The 15,848-nt window shown below is 38.3% G+C and overlaps 1 protein-coding gene and 1 pseudogene across 6 annotated transcripts in view; both read left to right on the forward strand.

The window, feature by feature from the left end:
- Positions 1–15,848, forward strand: part of PIK3CB (phosphatidylinositol-4,5-bisphosphate 3-kinase catalytic subunit beta) — a 185,498-nt gene that overhangs the window by 15,787 nt on the left and 153,863 nt on the right. The window lies entirely within an intron of this gene.
- On the forward strand, positions 15,573–15,659 carry LOC113600081 (uncharacterized; annotated as a pseudogene).

Consider the following 15,848-nt stretch of genomic DNA (forward strand, 5'->3'; position numbering starts at 1 on the left):
TTTTTTTGACAATAGGTTTATTGATTATACATATATATGTGTGTGTGTGTGTATGTGTGTATATGTAATTGCATACCATACAATTCATCCATTGAAAGTGTATAATTCAGTAGTTTTTAGTATATTCCAATACATACAAAAATCAATTTTAGAGCATTTTTTATCAGTGTAAGAAGAAATCTTTTAGCTATCATTGTTGAATCCCATCCATGCCCCATCTCTAAGCAATGGCTAATCTACTTTATCTCTGTAGATTTGCCTATTACGCAGTCTTCTGTGATTGGCTTCTTGTACTTGGCATAATATTTTTAAGGTTCATCCATACTGTAACATATATCAGTACTTTCTTTTTGCTGAATAATTCTATTTTCTTTTTAAATTTCATTAATAAATGTGATTTGCTAAGTATTATGTTTGTTAATCAGGAGATTATTCATGCCCTAGGTTTTCTTTCTGTATATCATCTGCTTGTTAACATTTTGCTACATATTCATTAAACTGTAAAAGTATTGTTAGAGAGAGGGAAATGATGTAAATTTTAAAGTGAGTGTAGTGGTACCTGGGTGGCTCAGTTAGTTAACGTCCGACTCTTGATTTTGGCTCAGGTCATGATCTCACAGTTTGTGAGACAGAGTTCTGTGTCAGACTCTGCTCTGACAGTGTGGCGCCTGCTTGGGATTCTCTCTCCCTCTCTCTCTTTGCCCCTCCCTCACTGACATGTGTGTACGTGCACGTGCTCTTTCTCTCTCTCTCTCTAAATAAATAAATAAACAAACATACATAAAAAAAAAAAGTTACCTATTAATGTCCTTGGCAAGAATTTTAAAAGGGGCTTGAAACTATGGGGTAAATGAAGCAAAATTTGGAAATTATACCTAGATTTTACTTTTCATGTTTTTTCTCAGTCCCCTATTGTGTCTTATATTCCTTTGAGCTAATACTGTGTATACTATCTACACTTGAACTTAAATTAAGGACAAAGGTAATTAGCTGTAGAATTGGAGTGTTGGAGAAGACATAGTGTCATATTCAGAGCACTTCTATCCTGAAACTCAGTCCCGACTAGTTTCCCACAGAGTTTCACAGAACACCTTGAGTTGCTTTACTGTAATCTCAGGTATTTTGCCGTGTGTGTATTTTGAAGAATGGTTTCTCAGTTAACCTATGAGGCTTAAACAGACATTTAACTCTCATGTGTTGTCTTTTAGAAAGAGGTTCGTTCCTGAAGTGTTTTGTTTTTTGTCTCCAATTGGCTTCTTTTTTTGGATTGTTTAGATTGGATTTGGATTGTTTTCAGTTTTGGGCTGTTATAAATAAAGCAAGTATGAACATTTATTTTTTGTGTGAACAAAATATTTCCCTTTTCTGTGATAAATGCCAAAGAGTGCAATTACTGAGTTGTCGGGTAATTACATGTTTAGTTTTATAAGAAACTACCATAGTCCCTTTTATCATACGAGGAGTAACACAGAATCCTTATATAAACAGATGCTAGTTGCAGTATATAAACAAATCCTAGCTGAGCTGCTGTTCTGGTTGAAGTAAGCTTGGAGTTGCACCTGCTTGATCACCACCTAGTGACTGTGCCAGCTGTGTGTGCACTCTTCTTCCAGCCTGGAACTTTATCCAAGGCTGTATAGTTGAAGTGACATTAAAAAATTAAAAAAAAAAAAAAAAAGGTGGGGGTGGGGAGTGCCTGGCCGGATCAGTCAGAAGAACATGTGACTCTTGATCTCGAGGTCCTGAGTTCCAGCCCCACACTGGGTATAGAGATCACTTAAATAAAAATTTGGGGGGTGGGGGGAAGACTTAGGAGTGATTTTAGGCTTATTACTGGCAGAGCTGTTATTGGCACTCAGGTTTCTTGATTCTGAGTTTTTTGTTGTTTTTATAAATCAGGATTATACTTTCATATGTACATTTTGAATGGTCAAATAGTCCCCACAAAGTTTGTGATGAAAAACATAGTATTATGCTGCTCCATTCTCTTCTAATATAATTATACCAGGGTATTTGGTATTTGTGTGTGCCCACATATATGTAAATGTATTTTTTAAAGTTTATTTACTTTTGCGCATGAGGGCATGTGAGCGAGCAGGGGAGGGGCAGAGAGAGAGGGAGAAAGAGAATACCAAGTAGGCTCCACGTGCTGACCGTGTGGATCCCATTGCCGGACTCGAACTCACAAGAACCATGAGCTCAAGACCTGAGCCAAAATCAAGAGCCTGATGCTTAACGAACTGAGCCATTCAGGTGCCCCTAGCATATGTATTATTTTGTACTAAATTATATTCTTTTTATTTCTCCTTTATTTTTTTATTAAAAAAATTTTTTTTAACGTTTTATTTATTTTTGAGACAGGGAGAGACAGAGCATGAACAGGGGAGGGTCAGAGAGAGGGAGACACAGAATCTGAAACAGGCTTCAGGCTCCGAGCTGTCAGCACAGAGCCCGATGCGGGGCTTGAACTCAAGGACCGCGAGATCATGACCTGAGCTGAAGTCGGTCGCTTAACCAACTGAGCCTCTCAAGCGCCCCTATTTCTCCTTTATAAGACAGTATGCTATGTCAAAAGATATATATGTAATTATTTAAAATTATGTTTCCTTTGTATTATCTATAAATTTTATTGCAGTGTGGTAAGAGGATGTTATGAAATATTTGTTATTTTACAAAAGGGAGCATTGGGTCTGACATGACTGAGCACCCCTAGAATAGATGGGATATGGTGGTGCAGTGCATGGGAAGACTCCAGTGGGAGGGAGGCTGGCATCTTGGAGTAATTGAAAGGAGACTGACTTTAGAAGAGAGAGTGAGGGGGACAGATGTGTAGGATGAGTCCAACAGGGAGGCAAGGGCCATGTGGGACCTTGTAGGAGGAAGCTTGGAGAGTTGTTTGATTAGAGCAAAAGCTGAGGAGTTTCGAGGTATGAGTGACTCAGTCAAGTGCAATTTATAGCTGAAATGGACTTAAAGATCATATAGCTTAATCATCCTGCTTTACAAATAAGAAAATGGAAATTGAGGGAATTTTCCCAAGGGGAGACAAATCATGAATGAGCTGGAGCTAGAACTTGACCTTGGTAATTCATTGTTTACACTTGACTGCCAGGCAGAGGGATTACTTTTTTTTTTTTAATTAATTTAAAATTTTATTTTTAAGTAATCTCTGCACCCAGTTTGGGACTTGAACTCATAACCGCAAGATTACGAGTCGCATGTTCCCCTGACTGAGCCAGCCAGGTGCTCCCATAGGGATTACATTTTATTTATTTTGTATTTTATTTTATTTTATTTTTAACGTTTATTTATTTTTGGGACAGAGAGAGACAGAGCATGAACGGGGGAGGGGCAGAGAGAGAGGGAGACACAGAATCTGAAACAGGCTCCGGGCTCTGAGCCATCAACCCAGAGCCTGACGCGGGGCTCGAACTCACGGACCGCGAGATCGTGACCTGGCTGAAGTCGGACGCTTAACCGACTGCGCCACCCAGGCACCTGGGATTACATTTTAGACTGTTGGGAGCATTTCAGATTTCACCAAGAGAATTCCAGGATAGAGATGGCTGGATGGCTGTGTGCAGGCTGGAGGCAATGGGTAATAGGAAGCCACAAAGTCAGGGCCCCTAAGATTTTACCCTCTGATCAAAGTGAATCACTAAATATGAGTTCAGATCTTGACTTATGATGTTATTTAATAGTTTTTTGTGTTAGTGTGCTTGGTTTGTCTTCTAGTAAGTATGCCCGTGACTTTTTACTTCCTATATATTTTGGCTCAAATACTTTGTAAGTTATGAGTTGTACTTGTAAGTTGCCCCAGCATGAGATTTGAATTAAGCCGCCAACTTACTAGAATCTATTACATTTATTAATATATATACCCCCAAACCATCCACCCTCACAAAAAATAGTATAGCATACTCATTGTTCTTTGTGTCTTTTGTTTGTCAGTTACCAATATATTTGATAGTTTTTAGGTATTGAACTGTTTTATTCCTTTTCATGGCTTCTAATTATTTTGTTGTCAATATTTTTCTCTATTTGTGTATGAATGGACATTTAAATTTTATCTATAATCTTTCTGCTACAGTTTTGTCTAGTTTTATAGTGGCCAGGTATGATACAGTTTGTGCAGGATATGTGTGGAGACAGAGAAAGAGAAAGGCTATGATGCTGATAGAGTCAGGGAAGGAAGATGAACAGGAGAAAATCTGGGAAAAGCTAGAAGAATGATTGGAGGAAAAAAAGGGAGAGAGGAATAAGGATAGGAGTGAAATAGCCCTGGTCTTCCCAAGGCAGTACTGAAACCCAAGACTCAACCTTTCTGTTACTGTCTTGGGACCAGACTGAGTTCATAGTTGTTTTGTTTGTTTGTTTGTTTTTTTGTTTTTTTTTTTAATTTTAATGTTTATTTATTTTTGAAAGAGAGAGAGATAGAGCACCAGCAGGGGAGGGGCAGAGAGAGAGAGAGAGAGACAGAATCCAAAGTAGGCTTCAGGCTCTGAGCTGTCAGCACAGAGCCTGAGCGGGGCTTGAACCCCCCCTCAGATTGTGACCTGAGCCCAAGTCAGAGGCTCAACTGACTGAGCCACCCAGGCGCCCCATTTTTGTTTTTGTTTTTGTTTTCTTTTTTAAAGAAAGCTTGACTTTTTTTTTTTTTTTTTTTTTTTGAGAGCACAAGTTGGGGAGAGGAGCAGAAGGGGCAGTGGAAGAAAGAATCTCAAGCAGGCTCCATGCTCAACCTGGAGCCTGATGTGGGGCTCAGTCCCACGCCCCTGGAATCATGACCTGAGCCAGATCAAGAGTTGGACATTCCACCAACTGAGCCACCTAGGTGCCCCCTGAAATCATCTTTATTAGCATGTTATCTTGGGCAAGTTATCTGTCCTCTGTATGCCTCCGTTTACTCATCTGTAAAATGGGATAAATGGGATAATACCTCATCATGTGTTAATGTGTTAATTCATACATAGCTGTTAGTGTAGCATCCATCCACATTGAGAAAGCTTTCTGCTCCCTTTTACCTCCAAACTTTGCTCTTACTCATTTTCATCTCAGGTGTACTTTTCCCCAAAACCGTCTAGGTTGCACTAAGAGCCCCACTTTTATATCCTATACCTTTGTCTTAGCTTTCACCCCACTCTTTTGAAATTCCCATAGCTAATTATTTACCCCTTAGGGTGGAGAACCATCTCTTGTAATGTCTTTTACAATTTAGTTTCACCCTGCATCCACCACTAAAATACTTAGCACAGTGCCTGGCATACAGTAGGCACTTGATAATGTTTGAATTAAACTGAAGAAAGCCTTGGGCCTTAGGAACATTGAACCTAGAGAAATACTTACCTTTCCACCCATTCCCCAGCCATCCACTTTCATTCCCTGAGGCAAGCAAAGGCTAAAAATTCATACCCTAGGGCTGCCTGGGTAGCTCATTCGGTTAAGTGTCTTGACTCTTGATTTTAACTCAGGTCATGATCTCACATTTTGTGAGATCGAGCCCTATTGGGCTCTGCACTGACAGCATGGAGCCTGATTGGGATTCTCTGTTTCCCTGTCTCTCTGTCTTTCCCCCATTCATGCTCTCCCTCTCTTTCAAAAAAAAAAAAAAAAAATTAAAAAGTGTGTACTCTAAATATTGTACATTGTTCTGTACATTGTAGTCACCCTACGAAGAAGATGAATAAAGAGTTCTAATAAAGTCAATTGAAATACCATGTCATGGTATTTATAAATCCATTTTTTCCCAGCCCTTAATTTGATTTAGGGTACAAGACATAATAAAATAACCAGCACTGTAAGACGACCTACAGTATAATGCTAAATTGTGTTTTAAAAATCCTTAAGATTCTGAGGAGACCAAGGTCAATGTGAGCTGGACTGGTAAAAGAAGACATCCTGGAAACCAGACTTGAATTTGGTCTTGAAGGACTTGATGGTGAAACTTTCTCAGTGGAGGGATGGGACAAAATCTAGACTACAGGCATTAAGGGAGCTAGTAGGGAGAGACTAATGGAGATGATGTTGGCTGTTAAGGAAGGAAAAGGAAAAGGATGGGAAGAAGGGAAAGAGGGACAAGTGAGGTATGTATGTTTCTGGAGTCAGAGGGAAAGAACTGGTTGGTAGGAGGGGATTGAAAATGCTAGCAAGTGAGGTAAGTACAGGAATTAGATGCCTCAAGATGCTGGGTTTAGTTTTAATTTTTTAATTATTGATTATTGAACAGGTAATACACTTCTATGATTCAAAATTCAAAAGGAAACAAAGCATACAGTGAAAAGTCTTTTTTTTAAGTTTATTAATTTTGAGAGAAAGTGAGAGAGAGAGAGCTAGAAGGCACATGCATGTGTGAGGGAGGGACAGAGAGAGAGGGAGAAGTGTCAAGCAGGTTTCCATGCTGTCAGCGCAGGGCTGGATGTGGGGTCAGACCCATGAACCATGAGGTCATGACCCAGCTGGAAGTAAGAGTCAGAAGCTTAACCGACTGAGCCACCCTGAAAAGTCTCCCTTCTATCTGTTGTCCAGCCACCCAATTTTCATTACTTGAGGCAGCCAGTGGTTACAAACGCATTTTTCCTGAGTGCTTATATAAGCAAATACATATGTTTTTATATATCTCCTAACTTTTTAAAAAAATAAAAATGATAGTGTACTCCAAACATTGTTCTGAGTGTTGCTGTTTTTTTTTTTTTCATTTAGAGACTTTGTTTTTTTAATAGTTGTATGCGTAGCCTTCTCTTACGTGGATATACCATTATGTACCTAACCAGCTCCCTATTGGTAGACTTTTAGGTTTACAGTTTTTAGACATTACAAGCAATCCTGTAATGAATAAATAACATTTAGATTTTATTCTGAAACATTTCGTTCAGATTCTATATGATCTAAGATCTGGATTATGACCGTTGAAAGAAACAAGGCAAATTGACATACTGTAATAAATGGCTCAAATTCAGAGTAGTGATTAACAAATCTATGTGTATGGATATAATTTATGTGTTTGTGGGCACTTCCACAAAGAGCTATAGGAGCCATGGAATGATTGCGTATAGTATAAAGCTTAAAAGTACAAAAATTTATTGTAAAAAGTAAGCCTCTTTTCCCCTGCATAGGGATCCCTGTAATGTCCCAGTTTCTTGTATTTTGATGATCGTGTTTTTCAACATCCAGCCATGGGCAGCATCACCACTGGCCAGTCTACTTGTTTTCCTGTGTAACTCCAGAAATTGCCCATCCTCTCACTACATAAATGTTAGCTTATTTTTCTGTTGGTCTTTCTAGCTCTTTATCTCCTATTGGTCTCTTTTCAAGTCTAACTTACTCCAGAATAATTTTGAATAAATAGGTGCCAGATACCCTGAGATTCAGAGCCTTCTGTCTTCAGTCCCAGCCTTGACCAAATAGGATGATGCCAATTTAGTCATTCCTGGGGTTCCTCTGTCTGCTGAGCATGTTTAGTTATCATGTGGCTGGATGAAGACACTGGTGGTACTCCGTAATGTTTCTTTTCAAGTCTGAAAAACCACTTAAGATTTTATAAACAAAGCACTGATGTGTTTATGATAGTATGTTAACCCATCTTTCTCTTAGTCTATATAAAACCTGTTGCTCTGCTGATATAATTAAGGAAATTCTGATACTTTTTGTAAGGGGAAGGACAAATCCTTTTAAAATGGGAAGTGGATTTTCTAATGCTGATTTTTTTATTCCTTTTTTTTTTAAGTTTGTTTGTTTGTTTATTTATTTATTTATTTATTTATTTAGAGTGAGCAGCAGGAGCAGGGGAGGAGCAGAGAGGGGGGTGGGGAAGAGAAGGTCCCAAGCAGGCTCTGTACTGTCAGAGCAGAGTCTGACACAGGTCTCAAACTCACAAACTGTGGGATCATGACCTGAGCTGAAACCAAGAGTTGGATGCTTAACCAACTGAGACACCCAGGCGCCCCTGATTTTTTATTCTTAATGAGTTTGTTAAAGGCTACTCTCAGTATACCTAGGAAAGAAAAAGAATTCCTAAGGAATTGTGTATCTTGCATTTAATGACCAGATTACAGCTTATTTTGTAGAGCTGGTTTTTTTTTTTTAAATGTTTATTTATTTTGAGAGACAGAGAGCTGGTGCACACATGCACAAGTGGCGGAGAGGCAGATAGAGAGGGAGAGAGAATCCCAAACAGGCTTCATGCTCAGTGCCAAGCCAGACGAGGGGCTTGGTCTCATGACCGTGACGGCATGACCTGAACTAATATCAAGAGTCAGATGCTTAACTGAGCCACCCGGCACCTCTTGTAGAGCTATTCTTAATAGTTGATGAGATTATCAAATGAGAATAATGTTATATCCACTTAAAGGCCATAGAAGGCTTTTTGATTAGGTAATATAAAAATAAATAAAATTTAGAATATAGTGAAATTTTAGTGAACATAATGGATATTAGTTTCCTGTGACAAGAAAACTAGAAGAAACACTTATTTTCTAAACCATGATATTATGGTTCTATAAACAGTGTTCTAAGGTTATGCCAAAGTGAATGTCTTTGTACTGGTTCTGTATTTACGGTGTGTTGCTAATGCAAAAATATTCTGTGATTTTAACTACTAAAAGTTTAATAAGAGTTCTGCTTTTATTAAATTTTATAATAGGAGCTAGGAAATTATTTTGATGACTGTTATTTTCTAAAATACTCACATGGCTTTTTCTCCAGAAGAGGTCAAATAATTTGTCAGGTTACTTGTGTTCCTATTTCCTTATCTAGAAAAAGTAGTAACAGTTCTAATCTGTTCGTTGTAAGTGATTTAACAGTAAATGAGTGCTTTGCCAATATATGGAATACTAGTGAGCTGACTCCAGTCAAAATTCAGACCTTTGGAATGTCAGATTTGTTCTGCCAAGGGTTGGGGCTTTCTTGGGCATGCAGGCTACCAAGACTTCCTGAAAAGGGTGGCCAAGAGCCTCTGCATTTTAGAGCTTATTTTACAGTGTAGAGTACAGACCTAGGGAAGGAGGCCAGCTGCATTTTAGAACTTCATTTTACAGTTTAGAGTACAGACCTAGGGAAGGAGGCCATTTCTCTAGGGTGTGCAGGCTGCTCCCCTAGAGCCCCAGGCTCTTTTAGCTCTGCATTGAATTTCCCCATCACTCCTGAGAATTGTTCAAAGAGCTTTTCTCTTCATCGTGGTTAGTGTGACATCCCATCCCAACCCATCCTAAGTCTTACTGGAAAGGGATCTCTTTTTCCTTGGTGCAAGTACTTCTTCATACATCCAATTAATGGACAAACCTAAACATATTGGTTGAGCATCAAGGTACTGGGCTAGGTGTAAGTGAGAGATGCACATATGTGTCCTATCTTCAATAATGTTATGATGTTGGTATTTAATTTGAGTGGGAGGATGATATTTATTATTATTTATTATTTTAGAGAGTGAGAGAGAGTTCAAGCCAGGGAGAGGGGCAGAAGGAGAGTGGGAGAGGGAGAGAGAGAGAGAGACAGAGACAGAGACAGAGAAAGAGAACCTTAAGCAGACTCCCCGTTCAGCATGGAGCTCAACACAGGGCTTGATCCAATGACCCTGGGATCATGACCTGAGCCGAAATCAAGAGTCACTTGGCCAATCAACTGACTGAGCCACCCAGTCGCTCTGGGAGGATGATGTTCATTTATAAAAATGCAAGGTGGCATTGATTTGAAAATCAATGCAAATAAAGACAGGAAAATACATTTTTTCACATTCTAATTTGATTGACAAAATTTCAGGAAATTCATGAGCTGGGAATACCTGTTTGAGTCTTAGTCATCAGTCACTGGCACTCTCCCTACCTTAACACCAACACTCCTCCCCACCCATTTTTTTTAAACAGTGGGTAAATTGTCTTGTTACAGAGGTGGATACTTTTATTTAGTCAGAAGACTGGAGCAGTGGGTGTTTGTTTACAGTCTAAGATACTTTTTAGGATCTGCTTTCCTTGTTCCCTCAGGGCTGAACTTTGAAAAGGTCTAATCTAGTGTGGTCAGACCAAGTCTGAATGGTATCCTTTATTCTAACTTCTGGAATTGTTATAAATGCAAGATTTTCTTTTGTGCATTTCTGTTAGCTAAAGAACTGGCCATGGAAAAATCTGCTTTATTCACATATACCTTTTGATATTAAGGTGTATGACTATTTTCTTGTTTACTATATATTTCCTATATAGTAATACTTATTTGTGGAGTGTTTATTGAGAGGATATATGGTATATGCTGTATGAGGCACTTGGGGATGCAAAGTCGAAGGCTTTGGCATTCATGGCTTTAAGGAATTTTAAGAAAGACAAATGAACAGATAATTCTGATGTTGTGTGGTGAGTGCAAGTGATAGAGCCAATCCAGAGTATTTTGGGAGCCCAGAATGGAGCAGTGGTTCTCACAGTATGGGGACCCTAGTGATCCCTGAGCTCATAAGGATCTGTAAGGTCAAATCTGTTTTCATAACTTAAGACATTATTTGCTTTTTTGATGTCATTTGCTTACAAATATATGATGGAGTTTTCCAGAGGCAATATAATTTGTGATATGCCAATACATTGGATAGATACAGAAGCAGAGAAGAGAATCTAGCTGTCTTCTATTAAGCCAGACATTTAAGTAGATTTGCAGAAATATAAAGCAGTATTACTCTTTTCACTAAAAGTTTGGTTTTGAAAATTATGGTTTTTAAAGTTAAAATATGTTTAAAATGTTTTAAATAAACATTTAATAGATCTATTAATTTTTACATGGTAAATATTTTAAAATCTTTGTTTTTAACTTCATATTCAGCAAATATTGATATAACTTAAATAAGAGCTTTTGAGTCCTTGATAATTAAAAAAATTTTTTTAAAATATTTATGTATTTTTGACAGAACGTGAATAGAGGAGAGCAGAGAGAGAGGGAGACATAGAATCCCAAGCAGGCTCCAAGGTCTGAGCTGTCAGCTCAGAGCCTGACGTGGGCTCGAACTCATGAACTGTTAGATCATGACCTGAGCCGAGGTCAAATACTCAACCCACTGAGCCACCCAGGTGCCCCTCAATAATTTTATTTTTAAGATTTTATTTTTTTAACTAACCTCTACACCCAATGAGGGGCTTGAACTTACAACCCTGAGATCAAGAGTCACATGCTCCTCCTACTGAGCTGGCCTGGTGCCCTTGAGTCCTTGATAATTTTTAAGAGTGTGAAGGGGACCTGCAACCAAAAAGTTTGAGAACCACTGGAATAGAAAATTTTAAACTATTTCTTAGGAGCAAGGTGGTTAAGGAAGGATTTTCCCTAGGAGGTGATACTAGGGCTCAGTCACAAGTATTTAAATAATTTCCAGCTGGGATGAAAAGTGGGAGGGAGTTGCAGAAGATAGGTAGGAAGAGGTGGATCACTCAATGTCTTGTTTGTCTGGTTGAGAAGTTTTTTCCTGCTCCTGTAGTCCTAAATAGGAAGTTTCTAAAATGTGCTCATTTCTATCCTTACATGGGAAGTACTCTAAAAAGCTGTTTTACTATGTGTATTTTTAAATATAAGGAGTTTAGAAGATTGTGTTTTTGATTTTGTGTGAATTGTTAAAGTGAAAAAGTATTCTGGACACTACCACTTAGCATTGACAACATATTAGTAATTTGCGTCTTCTGAGTCCTAGTACTACCTAAATGCAGTTTTATATTTCCTATAAAATGTAGGTTTCAAGTGACCATTGTCAGTGATACAACATTTTTATAAATTGTTTTTAATATGCTAGTTATGGTTATTAGCTAATAGTGATAGAGATCTTCTGAACCAGGTGGTTAAGTTGATAGGAAAACTCAGATCCTCATTCAAATAGATGGCCAGTGAGAAAATAGTAGCAAAGGATATATCTGATAAGGAATATATATAAAGAACACTTTTATAATTCAGTAATACAAACTTAAATAACCTAATTTAAAAGTTGGCAAAAAGTTTGAGTAAACATTTTTCCAAGGAGGTTATACAAATGGCTAATAAGCACATGAGCAATTGCTCAATGTCATTAGTCATTAAGGAAATGCAAATCAAAACATAAGAGATACCACTTTTTACACCACTAGGGTGGCTATAATGAAAACACGGACAATAACAAGTATTACATGTAGAGTTGGAACCCACATACGTTGCTGGTTGGATTGTGAAATAGTGCAGCCACTTTGGAAAAATAGTTGTCAATTCCTCAAGAAGTTAAATATAGAATTACCGTGCGACTCAGCAATTCTACTTGTGGGTATATACTCAAAAGAATTGAAACACATGCCCGTACAAAGACTTGTACATGAATGTTCAAAACAGCATTATTCACAATAGCGAAAAGTAGAAACAACCCAGATGTCCTTCAGCTGATGAATGCATAATGACACGTAGTTCATCCATACAGTGGAGTAGTATTCAGCCTTAAAGAGGAGTGCAGTTATGTTTATACATGCTCCAACATGGATGAACCTTGAAAACAATGCTAAGCGAAAGAGACCATTCACAAAAGTATTTAATGATTCCATTTATATAAAATGTCCAGAATAGGCAATTCCATGGAGAATTATTTGAAATAATTTCAGACTTAGAGAAAGTTTAAAAAATAACAAAGTTAAAGTTGTATGGATTAAAAGTTATCTTTCCTGAGTGTCTGCCTGGCTCAGTCGGTATAGCGTGCAACTCTTGATCTCTGGGTCGTGAGTTTGAGCCCCACCTTGGGTGTGGAGATTACTTAAAAACAAAATCTTAGGGGTGCCTGGGTGGCTCACTGGGTTAAGTGTATGACTCTTGATTTTGGCTCAGGTCATGATCTCAGGGTTTTGTGAGTTTGGGCCTCATGTTGGCCTCTTCACTGACCCTGTGGAGCCTGCTTGGGACTCCCCTCCGACCCCCCTCCCTGTCATTTCTCTCTGTCTCTCTCAAAATAAACAAATAAACCTTAAAAAAATCTTAAAGAAAATCCATCTTTCCTCCTTTTCCAGTGGAAGAAACAAACATGTAAATAATAAATGAGAATTATAAGCACTAACAAGAATTATGAAGGTAATAAAGTGGTATAAAATGACCCAGGTTATAGCTTAACTGTGGCAGTACACAGAAAGCCTCTTAGAAGAGGTAACTTTTGGTTGAGACATGAATGTTAGAAGGTCGCCGATAACCAGGGGCAGAACATTTGAAGCTGAAAGCACAGCAAGTATAAAAGCACAAAGTAAGGAACAAATTATGGGAGGAACAGAAAACAAACCGGTGTGATTAAAGAGTAGTGAATGAAGAAGAGAGTGGAAGCTGAGGTCAGAGGTTGACAGATATCAGATCATATAGGGTCTCTGTAGGTTATAGGTACAACTCAGGTAGGGTTACAATGGGATGTTTTTGAAAGGTTTTAAACAGGGAATTGGAGTTCCCTGATTCATGGTCTATGAAGAACATTTTGGGTTGCTTTGGCACAGATGAACTGTAGAGAGGCTAGAGTAGAGGCAGAGAGACTGATTAGGAGGGTGTTGGAGCAAAACAGCCAAGAAGTATTGATGAGGACTTAGACAGGGACTGTGTCGGGAACAATGGAAGTGTTGAATTTGGTGTGTTTTAGAGGTAGAGCCAGTTTTTTTGATTGTTTCTGTTTGTGTCTGAGATGGTGGATGCAGAACAGGAGGATGTCATTAGTTTACATTTTTGCATTGTGAAAATATTGAAAACAATATAAATACCCATAAACAGTGGTACATCCACACAGTGGAGTGCAGTGCACTTGTAAGAAAAGAGTGAGGAAGAGCCCTGTGAACTGATACAAAGTTATTTCCAGGGCCTACTGTTAATGGAAAAAAGTGCAAACGCATAACTATAATGTGTTAGCCTTTTATGTAAGAAAAGAAGGAAACAGGAATATAAATATGTATTTGCACATAGGTGCCAAAATAAATACAAGAAGGATAAGCCAGAAACTACTGAGATTGGTTTCTTACAGGATTTGGGTGGAAACGGTGTAGAAGGGATGAAAGGGAAGAGAATGGAAGTAGTAGGGATAGAGAGAGGGATGCTTTTGTGAGAGTATCTTTTTGTGTTAAGTCTGAGTTTTAGAACTATATGAATGTTTAACATAATGAAAAACAAATACATAAAATCTATCTGGGTGGAAAGAAAACAGCCCAAGTGAAATAAAGACACAAACAAATGAACCTAACTGGATTGATTTCTAGTAAATAACAACCACATTGAAAGGGAAAAAGAATAAAAACTAAACCAGTTAACTACACAGAATTTTGACTATACACCGCAAGCTCAAAACAAAAAAATTTCTTTCTTTTTTTTTTATTTAAAAAAAATTTTTTTTTCAACGTTTATTTATTTTTGGGACAGAGAGGGACAGAGCATGAACGGGGGAGGGGCAGAGAGAGAGGGAGACACAGAATCGGAAACAGGCTCCAGGCTCTGAGCCATCAGCCCAGAGCCCGACGCGGTGCTCGAACTCACGGACCGCGAGATCGTGACCTGGCTGAAGTCGGACGCTTAACCGACTGCGCCACCCAGGCGCCCCAAAACAAAAAAATTTCTAAACAAATACTGAACTGTTGTCAGTAGAATTGTTTTTCACAGTGGTTTGAATTAAGAATTCTGTAACTACTTTACATATTTTAGGATTGAATGTGTTTACCAATATGTTGAAGATAAAGAGATTTATCACTCTGGTAAAGGGAATTGTAGGGGCACCTGGATGGCTTGGTCGGTTAAGTGCCTGACTTTGGCTCAGGTCATGATCTCACATTTTGTGGGTTCAAGACCCTCATCAGGCTCTGTACTGACAGTTTAGAGCCTGGACCCTGCATCCGATTCTGTGTCTCCCTCTCTCTCTGCTCCTCCCCGCTCGTGCTCTGTCTCTCTGTCTCAAGAATAAATAAATATTAAAAAAAATTAAAGGGGTGCCTGGATGGCTCAGCTGGTTAAGCATCCAACGGCTTAGGTCACGATCTCATGGTTTGTGGGTTTGAGCCCCGCATCAGGCTCTGGGCTGTCAGTTCAGAGCCTGGAGGTTGGTTTGGATTCTGTGTTTTCCTCTCTGCCCTTCCCCCATTCGCGCTCTCTGAAAAAAATGAATAAACATTAAAAAAATAAAAAAATTAAAAAGGGAATTGTAAATATGGATTGAACGATGTTGTGTTAGATTGGAATTTGAGATATCAGTATAAAATTACTAGTCTTTTTAGATACAGAGATAAATAGAAATGTGTGTATCCATGGTTCAATATACATCCATATATTTCCTAGTTATGTTTACTGTTCCTTAACATTCTCTGACAGAAAACAGAAAGCTTTACTGAATTCCTGGATTTGGAAGACAGTTTCATGGTTAACTAGGAAGTTTTTAACAGGCATCCTTAAAATTTGTTTTTCTCTCTGGTTCCTAGTTTTTACCATTATTTGATAAAATTTGGAAACCCATTCTGAATTATAGGCACCTGCCATACAGTTCTTGGTTATATATGAATAGTTGATTATTTTATTCTCTGCTTTCTTTTCATCAGGCCACTTGGGACAGCCCATATGGGAAAGCTCATACAAGTCAGTGTTTAAGACACAATGTGGTGCTTGCTTCAGCAGCACATATACTAAGATTAGCATGGCCCCTGCACAAGGATGACACGCAAATTCGTGAAGCGTTCCATATTAAAAACAAAAAACAGAAAAGACAATGTGGAGGAATACTTGATCCCTATAATCCTATCTGCCTTCTTAGAAGATACTATATATCCTTGTTTTTTGTCATTATATCATTTCTTAAAAACAAAACATGAACAAAAGGTCATAAAAATTTAGCACTTCATCAACTATTTATTATCCTTTAATAGACACACATTTTT

The sequence above is a fragment of the Acinonyx jubatus genome, chromosome C2 (genome assembly GCF_027475565.1).
Source record: "Acinonyx jubatus isolate Ajub_Pintada_27869175 chromosome C2, VMU_Ajub_asm_v1.0, whole genome shotgun sequence".
In the NCBI taxonomy this organism is placed as follows: Eukaryota; Metazoa; Chordata; class Mammalia; order Carnivora; family Felidae; genus Acinonyx; species Acinonyx jubatus.